Here is a 19,647-nt window from a genome sequence, read left to right on the forward strand (position 1 = left end):
ATAGAAGTGGCAGTCCAGAGAGAAAAAGTATCACAGAGTTATACAGCACAGAAACAAGCCATTCAGCCCATCATGTCAATGCCTCCCCTGTACATATCTACATTCCTCTCATGTATGTAAGAGTTTCTGCAATTGCTGACAATCTGGAGCAACAAACACAAAATACTGGAGGAACTTAGCAGGTCAGGCAGCATCTCTGGAGGGGAGTGAACAGCTGATGCTTCATGCTGAGAGCCTGAATCTGGAATGGTAAGGCGGGGGAAGTGTCGCCTTCCTGTCAGCTTGAACCGGTCTGGCCATTCTCATCTGACCTCTCTCATTAGAAAGGCATTTTCACCTACAAAACTGCCACTTTCTGCATGTTTTGTGTTTTTTCACATCACTCACTGTTAGCTATAGAGGCTGTTGTGCATGAAAATCCCAGGAGGTCAGCAGTTTCTGAAATACTCAAACCACCTCATCTGGCACCAACAATCATTGCACAGTCAAAGTCTCTCAGATCAAAAAGGACCTAATGCTTTCCTGGCGTATATGATGAATAAACTCATCTTGAGCTTCCAGCCAGGTACAGGTATCAATTTTAACTGTCGTTTCGATGCCAAATTCTGCCATCTTCATCAGTGATGAAGCCTGGGCAGGTCTAGTCTGGTGGTATTCAAGGGGCATAGGAGTGTATCTGTTCTGGTTACCTGGAGAAATCAGTGGCAGCAGAACATTGTGTTTGCAATAGCCATAGAATTGACTTTGAAGCACCATACTACTGTTCCATGCCATTGGCTTTTGGGATCACCTGGTGAAGGAAGCCATTGAAATAAAACTAGAGGAGAAGAATTTTAACAAAGATGAGGGTCTCGCTCTAAGTAAGAACTGGAATTTGATTGTAAGAATACGTACACAACGCTGGAAGAACTCGGCAGGTCAGGCAGCATCCACGAGAAAAGAACAGCCAACGTTTCGGGCCAAGACCCTTCATCAGGAATTCCTGATGAAGGGTCTTGGCCCGAAACATTGGCTGCTCTTTTCTCACGGATGCTGCCTGACCTGCTGAGCTCTTCCAGTGTTGTGTACGTATTCTTTGACCCACAGCATCTGCAGTTGTATTTTTTTGTAATTTGATTGTAAACAAGGTGGGACAGCGGAAACACAGTTGGATGAGGATTACCAATCAGGAGAGAGGGATGATGGATGATGGGGTATAAATACCACTGGACTAAACATGTGCAGACGTCATCCCTGATGAAGATGGTAGAGTTTGTCATCGAAATGTCAATTAAAATCAATACTTGTACACAGCTGGAGGCCCAAGAAGAGTTTATTCATCAGTTATATCACATTTCTTCCCCTTTATAATGTTTGGTCTGAACAATAAATGGACCTCCTGATCATGTCTACATGCTTTTATTGAGGTGTTGCCACAGGACTGGCTGATTAGATATTTGCATTAATGACCAGGTGCACAGGTTTACCTAATAAAGTGGCCACATGTTATCACAGGTGAGTCAGTAACAATCAAGCTATGGTGAAGTTATGAGGCAGACTTCACACTGCACATCAGAGGCAGCAATGTTTGAAATATAGACACACAAGCAAGTGTTCTGACTTGGATTACCAGCTTGCAGATAATTATATGAAAAGATTTGGATCATCCGATGTTGGCTGTGCAGAAGTCTCAAACACGCTGTAAGAGTTACTGCTCTTTTTTTGTATATTTTTGGTACTGATTATGTCTCTATAGGAGTGGGAGATATCTGCTCCGCAAACTGTTGTGACAGCCTTGAGAAATGAAGTGGTGGTGTGGAGACAGGACCGAATATGAGAGAATTCATTGGAACCGCATTGCGCTCTACTCTGATTATGATCAGTCCTTCTGCCAGTTAAAAAGCTTTCTCCAAAAAAAGCCCCAAGCTGATGCAATAAGAGCATTACATTTTTTTTTCACTTCTGAACACATGGGTCTTCAAAAGCACCACAGCTAACACCTTCGCAAATTGCATAATCAGTTGGCAACAATTTATATAAAAAATAGACTTTCTTTCACATTTTTAAAGCTGGGATATGTCAAGAGTAAACCAAAGTGTCATATTTAATACTCTGAGCCAAAACTTTCTTTGTGGTAAACTAAAATAATAGCCAATGCATTTTTGATTTATTGCCTGTTTATCTGGAATCATCCATATCGCAACACCTTAAGTGCTCTGATGTGGTTGGTGGCTTGCAATACCTGAGCAATGAGACTGATGTTTCAGCAGATTTTTGAATTTTCTTAATTCCTGGCAAGTCCTAACTCTGAAGCCTGTTGTATCACTTCACTAAACCTCACATCTCTGAACGTGCGAGAGCTCTCCCACAAATGTATAAGATTGTAATTGCTTCTGGCTTTCAAGTTGCAGCAAATACAAGCAGTTTTGATTTTGGAGGGCATGGCCTCAGAACTGAGTCCTTTTAGAACAAAGATGAGAGGAATTTCTTTAGCCCGTTGGTGGTGAATCTGTAGAATTCACTGTCATAGATGGTTGTGAGGGTTAAGTCATTGGGTATATTTAAAATGGAAGTTGATACATTTTTGACTAGTAAGGACGTCAAAAGGTACGGGGACAAAGCAACAAAATGTGAGAGAGATAATAAATCAGCCTTGATGGAATAGTGGAGCAAACTCAATTGGCCGAATGACCTAATTCTGCTCCAGTTTTCAGCTCACAGCTCCACGAGGTTTACTTGTCTCAGCACTGAACTGACACTGCGGCTGTGGCCCGCAACCTTTGGCACTCACCTTGGCATTGAACTGACTCCATGGTGATGCCCTGTAGCCATCACCCTCCTGGACCAGATTCACTTGCCTCAGTGTGGCTGTGGACTCTGCAGTTAATGCTCTGTGATATTCATTTACTTTTCATTGTTTGAATAATTCCGCCCTTCTTTTTCACGCATTGGGTGTTCAAGGGTCTTTGTTGTCTGATTTTTGTTTTAATGGGTTCTATTGTGTTTCTCTGTTTTGTGGCTGGCTGTAAGAAGATGAATCTCAAGGTTGCATATAGTATACATACTTTGATGATGAGTATACTTAGAACTTTGAACTTCGATGTCTTATGATAGACACAGTGAATGTAATACTGCTGTCCACTCTGCCTAGTTGTTTCACACAATAATTGCTTCAGACAAAGCTCTATAATTTCAAAGTTATTTTCTTCTAATCCATGACAGAGGAATGTAAGTATGAAGAATGCTTGCCTTATATTTTGCACTCTGACTATATTGTAAGTATTTAATGAATAAATAAAATTTGTCACATTCTGTAACATATAAAGCTTCAGGACCACTCTTGGAAAATCATGTTCAGTTCTGGTCACCTCATTATTAGAAGGATGTAGGAGCTTTAGAGGGAATGCAGAGGAGATTCGCCATAACGCTGCCTAGACTAGAGGGCATGTATTCTGAAGATAGGTTGAGTGATCGCGGGATTTTCTCTTTGGACGGAAGGAGGATGAGCAATGACCTGACAGAGGTGTACAAGATTATAAGAGGCAGAGTTCAAACGGACAACCAGAGACATTTTCCCAGGGTGGAAATGCTTAATATGAGGAGACATTATTTTAGGGTGGTTGGAAGAAAGTATAGGGGTGGATGTCAGAGGTAAGTTATTTAACATGAGGAGTGGTAGGTGCATGAAGCATCCTTCCAGGGGTGCTGGTAGAGGTAAATATCTTAGGGGTATTTAAGAAACTCTTAGACAGGCACATGGATGATCGAAATCTGAAAGGTTGTATTAGAGCAGGGGTCAGCAACCTTTACCACTGAAAGAGCCACTTGGACCCGTTTCCCACAGAAAAGAAAACACTGGGAGCCGCAAAACCCGTTTGACATTTAAAATGAAATAACACTGCATACAACGTTTTTTTTGCCTTTATGCTATGTATAAACAAACTATAATGTGTTGCATTTATGAAATTGATGAACTCCTGCAGAGAAAACGAAATTACATTTCTGCATGCAACAAAAACATTTTGAACTCCGAAAAAAAGACGTTGGGTTGAAAGTTACTTTTAAGTAAAATACTCAATGTCTATTTGAGTCCTTCTTGTATTTATGAAAAACGCTGAACTTAAATTTTCCGCCAGCAGCAAACCAAAAATATCATCAGCCAGCTGTCAGCCTGAAAAATAAAAGGACTATTTCACTGAACAATGAAAAAATATGAATATACATAAAATAATAGGCAATTAAAATATTTATCATACTTGGTTAATGGGATTTCTGCTCCTGGACCTCAGCGCACAGCGTCTGCACATCAGGGCTGTATGACGTCACCTTCATCTTTACACAGGATCGCAAGCTGTCATCTGTGAAGCATGCGCGATGTTTGTTTTTAATAAAGTTCATGTTGGAGAACACCTGCTCACATACATATGTGGATCCAAAGATCGACAGGACTCCAAGCGCATACTTTTTCATGTTTACATAAATGTCGGGCACAGCATTCCATGTTTCAAACACAAGTTGGTCCGGATTTGGAAGGTTTTCAATATCACTCCATTTGTGATTCTGAGCAAGAACGGCCTTCTGACGGGCAACATCTTCAAGGTCTGCTGTCAAGCGTCTAAACTTGGACACCCATATGTCTTTGTCGGCTATGTCGGCCAGTTCCATCTCAAGATCAGGTTGACTCACACCTGCCAATGCAGTCGTATTCAGTAGGGAAGGATCGATGCTTAAGGGAGTGACCGGGAAGGATAATGTGTTTTTTTCCTCTCTGAACTCACAGAAGCGTTTCCCAAACGATGTTTGCATTGCAATGATTGCAGAATGTAAATACTCCGAAATTATCATGTCGTGACCTTGTTTGAACTCTCTCAAATTGGGGAAGTGAGACAAAGTGCCTTTCTGTAAATCTCTGGCAAGCACTGTCAACTTGTGCTCGAATGCCAAGACATCCTCCAACATGTGCAGGGCTGTGCGTCCTTTCCCCTGAAGAGCTGTGTTCAGCGTGTTCAGGTGCGCTGTCATGTCTACCATGAAGTGTAGCTTTTCCAGCCACTCTGGCTGTTCCAGCTCAGGAAAGTTGAGCCCTTTGCTGCCCAGGAAAGTTTTCACTTCTTCCAGACACGCGACAAAGCGTTTCAGCACCTCCCCTTTGGACAGCCACCGGACTTTGTTGTGCAGCAGGAGATCAGAATATGCGCTTTCCATCTCGTCCAGTAACAAATGGAATTGACGGTGATTTAAACTTTTTGCCATTATTTTATTGACAATCTGAATGACAACATCCATTACTTCTGTGCATTCCGGAGGAAATGTTTGAGCGCACAGTGCCTCTTGGTGCAAGATGCAGTGAAAAGTCAGCAGCTTTCTGTCCAGCGACTTCTGCAGTAAAGCCACAAATCCCTTGTGCGTTCCCGTCATATTCGGAGCCCCATCAGTAGCTACTGACACCAGATGGGTGGTCTTTATTCCTTTGGCTCTTAAACAATTCAAGACAGCCTCACAGATGTCCTCCCCCCGTGTTTGGTCTTTTAGAGGTATCAACTCAATCAGTTCTTCCTGTGGCCCGGCAGAGTTTACATACCGGCAGAACAACGCTATTTGTTCAATATCGCCTTTGTCTTTAGACTCGTCACAGGCAATCGAGTAGGCCACAGCTGAATTGATGTCTTTAATTTGCTGTCTTGTGATGTCTTCTGCCATTTTTATGGTTCTGTCTTTGACAGTCTTTGCAGAGAGGGGCATATCCCTGATTTTCTGCACAATTTCACTCTTGTTTTTAAAGTCCGTGAATAGATGTTCTGAAATCTTAATGAAAGATTCTTTTATATATTCACCATCTGTAAACTGCTTCCCGTGCCTGACTATTTCCTGAATGGCAATATAACTGGCGTATGTCGTTGATTTTCCTGACTTCATCCATTTCTGGAAATGATTTTTGCTCAGATCAACCTTCCGCATCAGTTCCGAAACGGCTTTTTTTCTCTCATCTCCATCCGGATATTTTTGAGCAAAGGCTGCGTGTTTACTCTGGAAATGCCTTGCGACATTTGACTTTTTGTTGTTTGCTAGTTTCTCATTGCATATTAAGCATACCGGTAAACCAGTCTCGTCAACAGTGAAAGCAAATGAATCTGTCCACGTATCATTAAACGTTCTGTTTTCTTCAGTCACTTTTCTTTTTTTAGAATTCTCCATAGTTGGCTTACCTTGGATCGAAAAATTAAAGAAATCGCGCACTGGCGGGTGTCAGGTATTGGCAGTGGTGACGTATATTAATAGCGATAAAAACACGTTGCAGCGGTGTGTTCAGGCAGTCAGTAAACTGCAGTCGAATAACTTTATTCGAACTAAACAGCCTTGCTTCTAAGCCTCCCTCAACCCAGCCCCCATGGACGCAGATGCTGCAAAAGACACGTACTCACAAACCCCCGTAGGCAATCTCCCTTCGCCGGAATGCTGGCTAATTGAGAGCCGTTTCGGATGTGTCAGAAAATGTGTCGCCACACTTACATTGTACAAGATCACCATAATCTTCAAATTTAGAATTACATTTCAAAAGCTAACAAACTAACATAAAATACATTTTAATTAAATACTGACCAATTATTTCCCAAAGCCACAGGGAGCCGCAGCACAGAGGTGAAAGAGCCACAAATGGCTCGGGAGCCGCAGGTTGCCGACCCCCGTATTAGAGGGAAGGGTTAGATTGATCTTAGAGTAGGTTAACGTGTCAGCACAACATCAAAAGCTCTGGGATTCAATTCCCTAACTAATGAAGGCCATCATACCGTATACCTTCTCAACTAAAAATGGCGTTGAATGAAATTATCGTGGCACTACTTGTGATATGGTTTAGGGTGGTGCTGGTGACTTTAGACTTAATACAGATATACTTTCCTTATCTTCTCATTGGTGGTTAAGGTAGGTTTGGATGAAAATGTTAATATTCTCTATATGACTTTGTCCCCACACAACACCAGAAGACAGTGTTCTACACTATCTCCAAGAAAACTCAAAGCTTTTGATGGACAACTTTCTACTCTACATTTGTCTTCCAGACTAGTCCAAAACCGAATCTGAAAGTCTCATCTACTTTCGTTAGTTTATCAAAGCTTAGAGCTCTTTCAAATCTTTTAGTTAATGCTTTTAAATTAAATGTTTTTTTCTGCTGTAAAAGACAAGACCTTGTTAGTCTTTCCAGACAGCCCTCAGTTTGTCTGTCAAGTTCCCTCAGAGCTCTGCAGAATTCACAATGATTGCACCAGGTGGCATTTTTCCAGACCGTGTAAAAAAATGTTCTTAATCCTCAAGGCTGGATTGTGTTAGTTTTGACAGGATGTCCTTTTGTCTTCCAAAGTGTGTAATGGCTCTACATTCATCTAATCCTTTTATTATTTTAAATTCCAAATTGTAATCCCTCTTGCCCATCATTATGATGCAAAGAAAGCAATTTTCAGTCCTTACCCTAATTTCCCCAGGAGAGCAGAGCCTGGAAATCATCGCTGGCAAGGCTTGACATGCAACTATTTATACCCATCACGTATTAGATGGGGCCACTTTATTAGATACCTCCTATTCATAGTGTTCTGCTGCTGTAGCCCATCCACTTCAAGGTTTGACGTCTTGTGCACTCAAAGATTCTCTTCTGCACACCACTCTTGTAATATGTGGTTACTTGAGTTACTGTTGTCTTCCCATCTAACACCAACAATCATTCCACAGTCAAAGTCATTTCTTTCCCATTCTGATGTTTGGTCTGATCAACAATCAAATCTCCTGATCATGTCTGCATGCCTTAATTGTGGTGCTTCCACATGATTGGCTGATTGGATATTTGCATTAATGAGCAGATCTACTAAATAAAGTGGCCACTGAGCGTATTTGTCAAACTATGAATGCAGGCATTTTGTCACTAAGTTGGCCATTAATCAAGAAATAATTTGCAGCAAAGGTAATGTAATAAACGATGGGGACCTCAGTTTGCACACAGATCGAGTAGTTTTTGATGTGGACTGCAGTTTTTAATGGATCTAGATATTGGTCTGTAGGGGCTTGTGCTAGTGTTTGCTTGGTGGGTAGTGGGAGCTGATGCAGGAAGAAGTGGGGGAAGGACGATGTTCTGCTGCTGTTTGTTTGTGGGAAGGGGAGGAGGTCTTGGGGGTTCTAATGTTTTTCAGTCACTCATTCTTAGGGGATTTTCTTCTATTCTGTGGATGTCTGTGAAGAATAAGAATTTCAGGTTGTATGTTGTATACATTCTCTGATATTAAATGGAACCATTGAACCATTGAAATTAAATTAGCAAAAGTAATTTGGAGAATGTTCACAGAATTGATTCAGGTGGATAGTACATCATAGGATCAGCTCGAGATCAGTCTATTTTAGAACTTGTCCTGTCAAATGATGCAGGTTCAATCAGAAACCTCATTGCAATGGGATCTGCTACATAAATGTGCTCACCCAGTGATCAAATTTGCTCAGTTTGAGAGCGACACACTGAAGCCTAAAATGAGAACTTTGAATCTAAAGCAAATTTAAAAAGATTAGTGGAATGAGCTTGTTTAAAAGGAGATGATTTGGTAATTTGGTTTATTATAGTCTCATATATTGAGGTATAGTGCACAGATCATTTCAGAACATTGGAACATTAAGTTAATAAAATAATTCTTGCAAATTATTTCAAGAATAGAATATTATCTAACAATTACAAAGAATGTGCAGTGCAGGCAGATAATAAGGTGAAAATCCAGGACAATGAAACATTCTGTTATAGTCTTTCCATTGCAAGATATAGACTCCGTGGGGAAGAGAGTCCTTCCTTTGCCTCTTCAAGGTGACAATACAAAAGGAGGAAAAATATAAATTTGTGAAGAATAATACTAATCCTGAGGATTATGAGAAATCTGCAAAGGACAGTCAGTAACTGGAAAAGAGGAACTGATAAAATGCAGGAGAAAATGAGTGACATGTTAGCATAGTGATTAGCATAATGCTTTACAGTACAGGTGACCAGAGTTCAATTCCCACTGTTGCCTGTAGGGAGTTTGCCTGTTCTGGCATCCACGTGGGTTTCCTCTGGCAGCTCCAGTATCCTCCCACAGTCCAAAGATGGACCAGTTGATAGGTGGATTGATTATCGTAAATTGACCTGTGGTTAATCTATGATTAAAATGGGGGTTTGTTGGCTGGCGTAACTTGAGGGCTGGAAGGGCCTATTCCCCGCTGCATCTCAATAGGTAAATAAATATTGACAAGTAATGTGGCTCCTTGGTCTTTACGTATATTTGTGGCTGACCTAATAGGCTTCAGAAGATTGAAAAAATCAGGGCATATGGGGTTCAGGTGGACAAGGCAACGTATCAACCGAATTATCTGCTCCCACTCAAAGTTTTTTCATGTTTTATTTGAAAAGTGTGCGCAATATTCCATTATTCTTTGATCCCATGGCAGTTCAAAAAGATGTTTTAATTGATTGAGGGCTGTCACCTCGGTTGTGTTGGTTGCAGTTCACAGCAAGTTTCCATGAATGTATGATAAATAAATGAATCTGACTCTGGGTCCATGATCCCAAGAACACTATATCATTATTCCTTTTTATGAACTATTTATTTATTTTGATGTTTATAATAATTTTTATGCCTGTGCACTGTACTGAAAAACAACAAATTTCATGTCATATAATTCATGGATGATAAACATAACCTCTGAGGAACACAGGATTTCTTTATCAAGAATACAGCCAAGGGTTATGTAGTTGTGTTGTTTCTATTTATTTATTTAAAATACAGCACAGAATAGGCCCTTCCAGCCCTCTGAGCCACACTGACCAGTAACCCCTGACAACTCCAATTTAACTTGGACCTAACCACGGGACAATTTACAATGACCAATTAAACTACCTGGTATGACTTTGGACTGCAGGAATAAACCACCTCACCTGGTGAAAACCCACACCTTTCAAGTTGAGGATGTATAGACTCCTTACAGAGGACACTGGAATTGAACCCCGACCTCCGACGCCCTAACCTGTAATAGGATTGCCACTAACCACCACGCTACCATTGCTAAAGTAAATGAATGAATATTTGCCTCGCTAGTAAATGGGCTTAGTAACTCAGAAGGGCTAATAGAGGCTGCTGCGGTTAGTCATAAGCAAGCAGACACTCTTTCAATGGCTTATTAAGGTAAATTGAATTGTAGGTTGACTGTGTGGTTAAGAAGGCATACGGTGTATTGGCCTTCATCAACCGTGGGATTGTGTTCAAGAGCCGAGAGGTAATGTTACGGCTATATAGGACCCTGGTCAGACCCCATTTGGAGTACTGTGCTCAGTTCTGGTTACCTCACTACAGGAAGGTTGTGGAAACTATAGAAAGGGTGCAGAGGAGATCTACAAGGATGTTGCCTGGATTGGGGAGCGTGCCTTATGAGAATAGGTTGAGTGAACTCAGCCTTTTCTTCTTGGAACGATGGAGGATGAGAGGTGACCTAATAGAGGTGTATAAGATGATAATAGAGGTAACCCTAAGTAGTTTCTAAAGTACGTACATGTTTGGCACAGCTTTGTGTGTTGAAGGTCCTGTATTGTGCTGTAGGTTTTCTATGTTTCTATGTACATGACAAGATCAAACCCTACCTGGAAATGATATTCAATTTATGGTGGTATCTTTTTTTAATTAGGTATCATAATTCATTCACTAAGAACAAATAACACTAATGTGTTTTATTTTAAGATCAAAAGCAGGGAAGGTCTATTTGCTAATTATATTATTTTTGTCTAATCCTATCTGGATGCATCACAGCTCAGTATGGCATTTGTTCTGCCCAAGACTACAAGATATTGCAGAGAATTGTGAACACAGCCCAGAACATCACACAAACTGGCCACCACTCCTCTGATGCCATTTAACATTTCTGCAGCCTTGGGAAAGAAGTCAACATTGTCAACGATCCCACCAACGCCAGCCGTTCTCTCTTCTCACCTGCCTGTCCCATCGGGCAATGGTTTGGTTCACAAGCCACCAGGCTCAAGGACTGTGTCTATCCTGCGTTAACAGACACTTGAATGGACCTCTCATCATAAAGGTGAACTCCTGATCTAGCAATCAGTCACACTGTAGCCCTTGCACTTCATCTGTCTACCTGAACTGCACTTTCTCTGTAACCGTTACACCATATTCTGCATTTTATTTCCCTTGGAAATCTCAATCTACTTGTGTATGGAGTAATCTCCGGATGGTCCACCTAAAAGATTTTCACTGTATCATGGTACGAACTATATGACAATAATAAGCCAATACCAATAATTACACACACTTGGCATTGTAACGTAGCGGTTAGTGTAATTGCTCTACAGTGTTAGCTGTATAAGATTGAGGTCTGATTTTACCTCCCATTGTCAGCAAGGCATTTGTATGTTCTCCCTGTACCCATGTGGATTACCCCCAGAAACTCAGTTTCCTTCCACATTCCAAAGACATACAGTTTAGGGTTAGTGAACTGAGGGCATGGTAAGTTGGCACCAGAAACATGGTGACACTTGTGGGCTGCTCTGCACAATTCTCACTGATTTAATGCAAAATTACGCATTTCACCGTATGTTTTGATGTGCATATGACAAATACAGGCAATCTTATCTTAATTCCTTCACACATAATGTTGATTCAAGTGCTGCAGACTCCAAGGGTGCACATTGTGGCTGTGCCTTCATTACCCATGGCTGATAAGTGAGATGTTACAGCGCCTACCTTTGTAAGGATGCAAGCACTCCTGATAGTCTGTTGCTTCCAGTTTGTATTAAACATAAACACAAGAGATTCTGAAGGAACTGGAAGTCCAAAGGAGCAAACACAAAATGCTGGAGGAACTCAGTAGATCAGGCAGCATCTGTGGAGAAGGATGAACAATTGACATTTCAGAATGAGAATCTTCATCAGGACTTTCTCAGCCCGAAATGTCAACTGTTCATTCCTCTCCATCGATTCTGCCTGACCTGCTGAGTTCCTCCAGCATTTTGTGTATGTTCCTTCGTATAAAATGTGTTCATTAGAGTCCATTTGTATGTGTGTCACTCAACATGAGGAGAAGAAACAATTGAATAAATGTAGGACTAGTATAATTGGATGGTTAATAGTTGGTGTGCTCTCAGTGGTCTGAAGGGCCAGGCTTTGCACTATATCTTTCTTTGATTCTGACATAATTTCTTCTAGCCCTATGAACTCTATTCTTTTCCATTTCTGTTCTCTTTGGCAGACCCCACTTGCTTTGACCTCTGTTAACAGCTTTGCCTTCAGATCCCTTGGTTCAATGCTGCAAAATTATTTCCCTGTCTCAGTAGTTCCTTCCTTAAATAAAGCATACTTCTTTTGACCAAACCATTAATCACCCATCTTTCTGTGGCTTAGTGTCAAAACTTGTATGAACACTTTTCCAAGAAACAAGTTAGCACATTTCTCTTCAACGAAGCCACAATTTCTGATCATTTACCCCATGCTTCTGCATTCTCCACTACTAACAGACTTAAGCCCATCACCCCTATTGGGGCATAAGCCACCAATAGCCCCTCACCTTTGTCCTCTGTGCTGAGCCGGTAGAAGATTGATCAGCCCCATGGCTTCAAAGGACGAGATTTTCACCTCATGATTTCATATGTCTTCTAGTCCAAGATCCTTTCTTCCCATAGCTGAAGTCTCTAGAGCTTTTACTGGAGTTTCTGTAGCATTGGGATGGGGTTACTAACCCCAAGCCCAACTCTCCTCCATTTGCAGCTGGGTTTGGGACCGTCCATGGTGCAGTTGCATTCTCCATGGTCAACTAGTACTTTGATAGCTGACAGAATGTTTGTGTGAGTTGTTTAACTTGGTTGTGAGAAGTATATTTGCAAACAATGAAACATTGTAGGACAAAAAAAGCTACTCTCTGTACCCTAGTTCTGTTAAATATTTTTCAATTTTGGCACTAATTCCATAATCATCAATCTCTTGTAAGGTAATTTTGCCAAATACCTCTTGCAAGTTATTACATATTTATTGGATCACTCCCATCAGAAACTTTAGACCCACCTCCAAAAAAGATGGTAAAAATTTGTGCAGTTTAACTTTTACTTAAATATATATATTGGCTTTCATTTATGGATTTGTTTTCCTAGACATTGCTCACAATATTATGTAATGGTGTTGAATATATTTTTGCTAAAATTGTTGGCTTGTTAAATAATTTCCAGCATTGCTTCTCTCATTCTTGAAGGACTAATGTAGCATTCTCATTCCTGCGTGTCGACCAGTACACAACCAGTGCTGTTATTTTGAGGAATGAGTTCAAGTATCATTCTATATTAGTCACTGGAATCACTCATTGATGAATCTTTAACAAATCTCATTGTACTGCCTCCCAAGTATGAGGAGAGATCTCAAATGGCGTCTCTCAATGAGCAAGAGATCAATAATGAAAACAGCAAAGGAGTTTAGTGGGATCGTTCTTCATTCCACAAACAAAATGGATGAGGCATCAGGGATTGTGTAGAGAAGACAATTATTAAAGAAGGAGATGGCATTGAGGGAGTATATTCAGTATAACGGTTGTTCTGCTATTGATTTTTGTTCTATGAATTTCCCTTCGTGAAAATTGTCCCTGACTGTGACCTGTGTTTGGCTCTCAAATCAAAGCGTTTCTTCATATTCTGCACCAAGTATGTCAAAATGATTTTATTTAATATAATTCCCAGATTTCTCTCCTCAGTGACACTTCAGTAATCTTCAGTTGAAATTCTGATTTTAGACTTTCTGTGTAGTTCTGTATCACGCTTTCATTTACCTCCACACTTCACTGTAAGTCTGTCTGAATTCTTTTTTCTCCCTAGTGCCTCTAATGTACTGTGTGAAAAATATATTTAGCTGCTTATAAACCAGTTTGCCAACTAATCTAACTTTTCTGCTGTTGGAATCACTTGTTCAGATGTCAGAAGGTTTTATCCAGTCTATTGAATTAGATGTGTTCACTACCATTTTGGTTTGAAGTGCACTTTTATATGCACTGTGTCTGCGTGGATGTTCTTTATTAGTAAGTATTGGAGAGCTCCGAGGAGGTGGGTCAGAATGTTTCAATGCTCGATCTTTGCAGCTGATTCAGTGGTAGAATTGAGTGTTGCAGATTGATTTGGCCTGGTGTCTGGAAAGAATGTCAATCATTACCTACCTTGAAAAGACAAGGCACCACTTGGCATCAGCTGGAAGCCAAAAACATGGAGAAATGGGATCAACTTGCAACTTATTATGGGAACACAAGCTGTTTCTTCTTATATGCTCTTAGAATCTGCTATTTCCTACATCCTACTCTATCATGACATAGAAATCTGATCTTTTCGATATGTATCTAATTCTAATTTTAAGTATATAGATCTAGCACAACAAAGAGCTTAACATCATAAATATACACTCAATCGCCCCTTCATTAAACCTCTACCTAATAAAGTGGCCACTGAGTGAATGTATGTTCATGGTCTTCTGCTGTTGTAACTCGTCCACTTCAAGGTTCAATGTGTTGTGCATTCAGAGATGCTCTTCTGCACACCACTGTTGTAACGTGTGGTTATTTGAGTTACTGTCAGCTTGAACCAGTCTGGCCATTCTCCTCTGACCTCTCCCATTAACATGGTGTTTTCGCCCACAGGACTGCTGCTCACTGGATATTTTCTGTTTCTTGTACCATTCTCTGCCAACTCTAGATGCTGTTATGTGTGAAAATCCCCGGAGATCAGCAGCTACTGGGATACTCAAACCACTCTGTCAGGCACCAACTATCATTCCATGGTCAAAGTCACACCGATGTGAATTTTCTCCCCATTTTGATGTTTGGCCAGAACCAGCAATTGGACCTCTTGACCATGTCTGCAGGGAGTTGTTGCCACATGATTGTTTGATGAGATATTTGCATTGATAGAGCATGTACATGGGTCAACCTAATAAAGTGACCACTGAGATATAACATATTAAAATCCTTTCATCATCTACGTCAGTCATTACTGTTTGTTTTAGTGTAGTATCCTCTCACAATGTAGGAAAACGACAGAGAACTGTCAAGTCATTGGCTGCAGTCTACCATCACTGCAGGATTTGTATGTGTGAGGGACAATGAAGCGGGCACCAAAAATCACTGCGGATAGAATCCACACTTTTCCAAAAGCTCCCTCTGGAAAGTCCGATGGGGCTAGTAGAAGAAAAACTTCATGCCACCTTAAAATGTTCTACCCCCAAGCAGTTGATCCGATCAACCATTCTAGTTAGCTTGTCCCCACCCCACTCTATTACCCCAGTCATTGCACTGCATTGTAAGCACATTAAACCACTCTTTATAATGCTGTTTGCATTGCTGCTCTTTATTTACTTAAGCTCATTTTATTCCAGATCCATATTTTAACTTCTAGCTTTATTTTTATGTAATTCCTTATTCTTTATAATTGTGGCATGTCACACCCTGACCAGCACAACACAGCAAGTTCCTAATGCATGTAAATATATAAATATTAAAATATATGACACATATTGTCATCCTGAACTTATCCACATCTCATCCTTTCTCCTTTAAGGCATCCATTAGAACTACCTTTGACCAAGTTTTGGTTTCCTATCTTATTGTTTTTGAGTCTTTGTCATATTTTGTCTGGTGATGCTCCCTTGAGGTATTATGAAAGGTTTTACGAAAAGTATGAGATGAATTCATTTTTAGTGGCCTTTGATCGACCTCACTTAAAGTTGCGTTGTTCTACGTCTGTTGTCTCTGGTACGCATTGAATAGTTTTGGTTTAGTTTGTTGTTTACTCCCTTGTTACCCTGAACAATTATATATGCACATATTTTTCCTTTTTAAATGATTTACTTTTAGGATTTGCATTTACTGTCTGAGGTTCCTGTATCAAAGCTTTTTCTCCATCTTTCTTTTCTCTCTTTTTAAACATTTTCACTTCCATTAATTATGTTTTTTTGTCAGTTATTATGTACTCTTGTCTAATTTTCTGTTCTGAGAAGGGTTTCAGACCCGAAACATTCATCTGTTTCTCTCTCTACAGATGCTGCCCAACCTGCTGGCTGTTTCCAGTATTCTCTGTTTTTCCAACTAATTTTCCTATGCATCTGGCCAAATACTAATCTTCCACATTACCATATATAAAATCCAGATCTCTCATTAAATCTTACTCCTCATGGATTTCAGAAACTTAGTGTAACCCTAGGTTCAGCTAGCAGCTTAATCTAGGGGAAGACAGCCCCCGACCCTGGCCAAACTTAAGAAGCCTCATTTGGGTAGATGCTGTGTGATGTGTTCCCCTGTTACAAACCAGTACCATGAAATAACTAACAGTACACAATATTCAATTAAACGATTGAGCTTTATAATTCTTATTGACTATAGGGTTAGTAAAGAAACAAAAAAAGGAAAAAGGCCCGTTCTCATGAAACAGTCTAATGCGCAACGTTGGATCTCACTGTTTTCCCGTTGTTCGTTTGCTATCGATTTTCCCCTGGGTGTCAACTCCTGATCCTATTCCAAGTCCACACCGTCCTGCAGTCTATGACTTCCCCATTCTGGCATCTTCTCTCTCCATCTTCTGCCGAACAAAAGACCGCAAAACCTTTACTTGGGCACACAAGAAAGAAAAACATCTCCCCTCATTGGCCGGCGCACATTTCAAAGCCCCCGTTACCTCTGGTCGTAACCCAAACACTGCGCTACAGAGAAGCCATTATATTAGCAGGTCAACCTTTCCCAGGCTGTTACATCAGTCTGTGATTCCATTTATGGCCTTGCTTTATTAGACCTCTGCAGCACATGTGATAAAGATTTCAGATGGGAGCATCCTGTTAAATACAAAATGTGACTTGTTTTGGCTAGAAAAGTCTTTGAAAACACTGAAGTAATGGAATAGTGCTACAAGCGTGAAATAGGTTGGACATCGGCATATGGAGAGCAATTACATATTTACACTTGAGGAAAAAGAGTTGAAATTTATTGTCATGTACATACATACCCAAGGTATATAGTAAATGGCATGAAAAATTATGTTTTTGCAATAGCAGCACAATACATTACAAACATTTCAAACATAAATTGCATAAGCTTAAATTAACATAAATTACACACAACTTGCATGCCAAAATAAAAATGAACATAACGCAAGCAGTTCAAACAGAGGAAAATATCAGCTGAAGTAGAATTAGGGGTTTTTAGGTCATTTAAAGAACCTGAGGCGTTTGGGAAGAAACCATTTTTGAACCTTGAGGTGTGAGTCTTCACGTTCCTATACATCCTGCCCCATTGCAGCAATGAGAAGAGAGCATAGTTCAGATGGTGGTGGTCCCTGATGATGGATGCTACCTTCCTGAGATATTGACACCTGGGGTATCTGGTCCAGGTAACTTCCCCCAGACTTTTCAACTTCTTAACCACCTTCTCCCTAGTAACAATAACTGCACTCACTTCTGCCCCCCGACAATCTTGAATTTCTGGCACACTGCTGAGAGTTTTCCATAATGAAGACTGATGCAAAATACTTATTCAGTTGGTCAGCCATTTCCTTGTCCCCCTTTACTACCTTTCCTGTACGTCATTTTCCTGTAGTCCAATATCTACTCTTGCCTCTCTGTTAATCTTTATATATCTGAAAAGACTTTTGGTATCCTCTTTGATATTATTGACTAGCTTTCCTTAATATTTAATCTTTTCCCTCCTTATGGCTTTTAGTTGCCTTCTCATGCTTTTAAAAAGCTTCTCTGTCCTCTAACTTCCTACTGACTTTGTTCTATTATATGCCCTCTCTTTTGCTTTTAACGTTGTCTTTGACTTCCCTCTTCAGCCACAGTTGCATCATCCTGCCTTTAGAATGTTTCTTCTTTTGGATATATCTATCCAGTGCCTTGTGAATTGCTTGCAGAAACTCCAGCCATTGCTGCTCTGCCATCATTCCTCCTAGTGTCCCCTTCCAATCAACTTCAGCCAGCTCCTCTCTCATACCTTTATAATTCCCTTTACTCCACGGTAATACTGGTACATCTAACTTTATCTTTTCTCTCTCAAACTGCAGGGTGAAATCCATCATGATATGATCACTGTCTCCTAAGGGTTCCTTTACCTTAGGCTCCCTAATCAAATCTGGTTCATTACACATTGACTATTATAATATTCGTTTCTTAGATGCCTTTTCTGTCTCCCTTTATAATTTGTATCCCACATTCTGGCAGCTGTTTAGACGCCTTTGTATAACTTCCATCAGGGTCTAACATAGAAACATAGAAAACCTATAGCACAATACAGGCCCTTTGGCCCATAATGATATACCGAACAATGACTTACTTTAGAAATGACCTAGGGTTACCCATAGCCCTCTATTTTTCTAAGCTCCATGTACCTATCCAGGAGTCTCTTAAAAGACCCTATGGTATCCACCTCCACCACCATCACCATCAGCCCATTCCCCACACTCACCATATTCTGCGTTAAAAATAAACTTACCCCTGACATCTCCTCTGTACCTACTTCCATGCACCTTAAAACTGTGCCCTCTCATGTTAGCCATTTCAGCCCTGGGAAAAAGCCTCTGACTATCCACACGATCAATGCCTCTGGGTATTTTTAACCTTACAGTCTCTTAACTCTACCCATAAGGATTCTATGCCGTTTGATCCAATGTCACCTTTTCCTTACAAATTGATTTAATTTTTTACCAACAGAGGAAAAAATAACAATTTTTTATCATCTCCCCCCCGCCTAACTGCCTGCCCTTTTGATACAACGTATATCCTTGGCTATTAAGCTCTCAACCATAACTTCTTTCAGCCATGTTTCAATGATGGCCACAACGTCATACCTGTCAGTCTCTAAATGCACTAGGAAATTTATCTACTTTATTCTGTAGACTGTGTGCAATCAAATATAATGTTTTCTGTCCTGTATTTATCACCCCTTTAAATTTTGTACCCATGTTACAAGCAACTCATCCCACTGACTGCAATTTTGCCCTATCATCTGCCTGTCCTTCTGGACTGTCTCACTACACACTTCATCTGCTTGTATACTAACTGCCCATCCTCTGCCCTATCACTCCAGTTCCCATTTCCCTGCCAACTTAGTTTAACCCCTCCCCAACAGCTCTGACAAATGTACCCAGAAGGACAGTGGTCCTCCTCAAGTACAGATCATACCTTCCCCAGAAGAAATTCAAATGTTCCAGAAATCTGAAGTTCTGCCCCTGCACCAATCCTTTGGTTAAGCATTCAACTGCTTAATCATCCTATTCTTACCCTCACTGGTGCATTAGGCAGTAACCGGAGATTACTGCCCTGGAGGTCTCCCTTTCCAGCTTTTTACCTAATTCTTTAAATTCTCTCTTCAGGACCTCCTCCCTTTTCCTGCTATGTCAATGGTGCCAATATGTACCAAGACTTCTGGCTGTTCACCCTTCCTCTTTAGAATGCTGTGGGCCCAATCCAAGATATCCCTGACTCTGGCACCTGGGAGGCAACACACCATCCAGGTGTCTCTTTCAAGTTCACAGAATCTCGTATCTACTCCTCTAACTATAGAATACCCTATCACTACTGAAGTCTTCCTCTCCCTCCTTTCCTTCTGAGACACAGAGTAGGAGCAGAAGGTCATTAAGCAGCATTTCCAGTTCCTTAA

At 40.6% G+C, this 19,647-nt stretch overlaps 1 long non-coding RNA gene across 1 annotated transcript in view; it reads left to right on the forward strand.

The window, feature by feature from the left end:
• Positions 1-14,844, forward strand: part of LOC132379052 (uncharacterized) — a 34,332-nt gene extending 19,488 nt beyond the window's left edge. Inside the window, exons 3-4 of the long non-coding RNA XR_009507276.1 lie at positions 10,782-11,064; positions 14,702-14,844. This is a non-coding gene — a long non-coding RNA (uncharacterized LOC132379052). The remainder of the gene's footprint in view (positions 1-10,781; positions 11,065-14,701) is intronic.
• Positions 14,845-19,647: the final 4,803 nt, after the last annotated feature.

The sequence above is a fragment of the Hypanus sabinus genome, chromosome 21 (genome assembly GCF_030144855.1).
Source record: "Hypanus sabinus isolate sHypSab1 chromosome 21, sHypSab1.hap1, whole genome shotgun sequence".
NCBI lineage: Eukaryota > Metazoa > Chordata > Chondrichthyes > Myliobatiformes > Dasyatidae > Hypanus > Hypanus sabinus.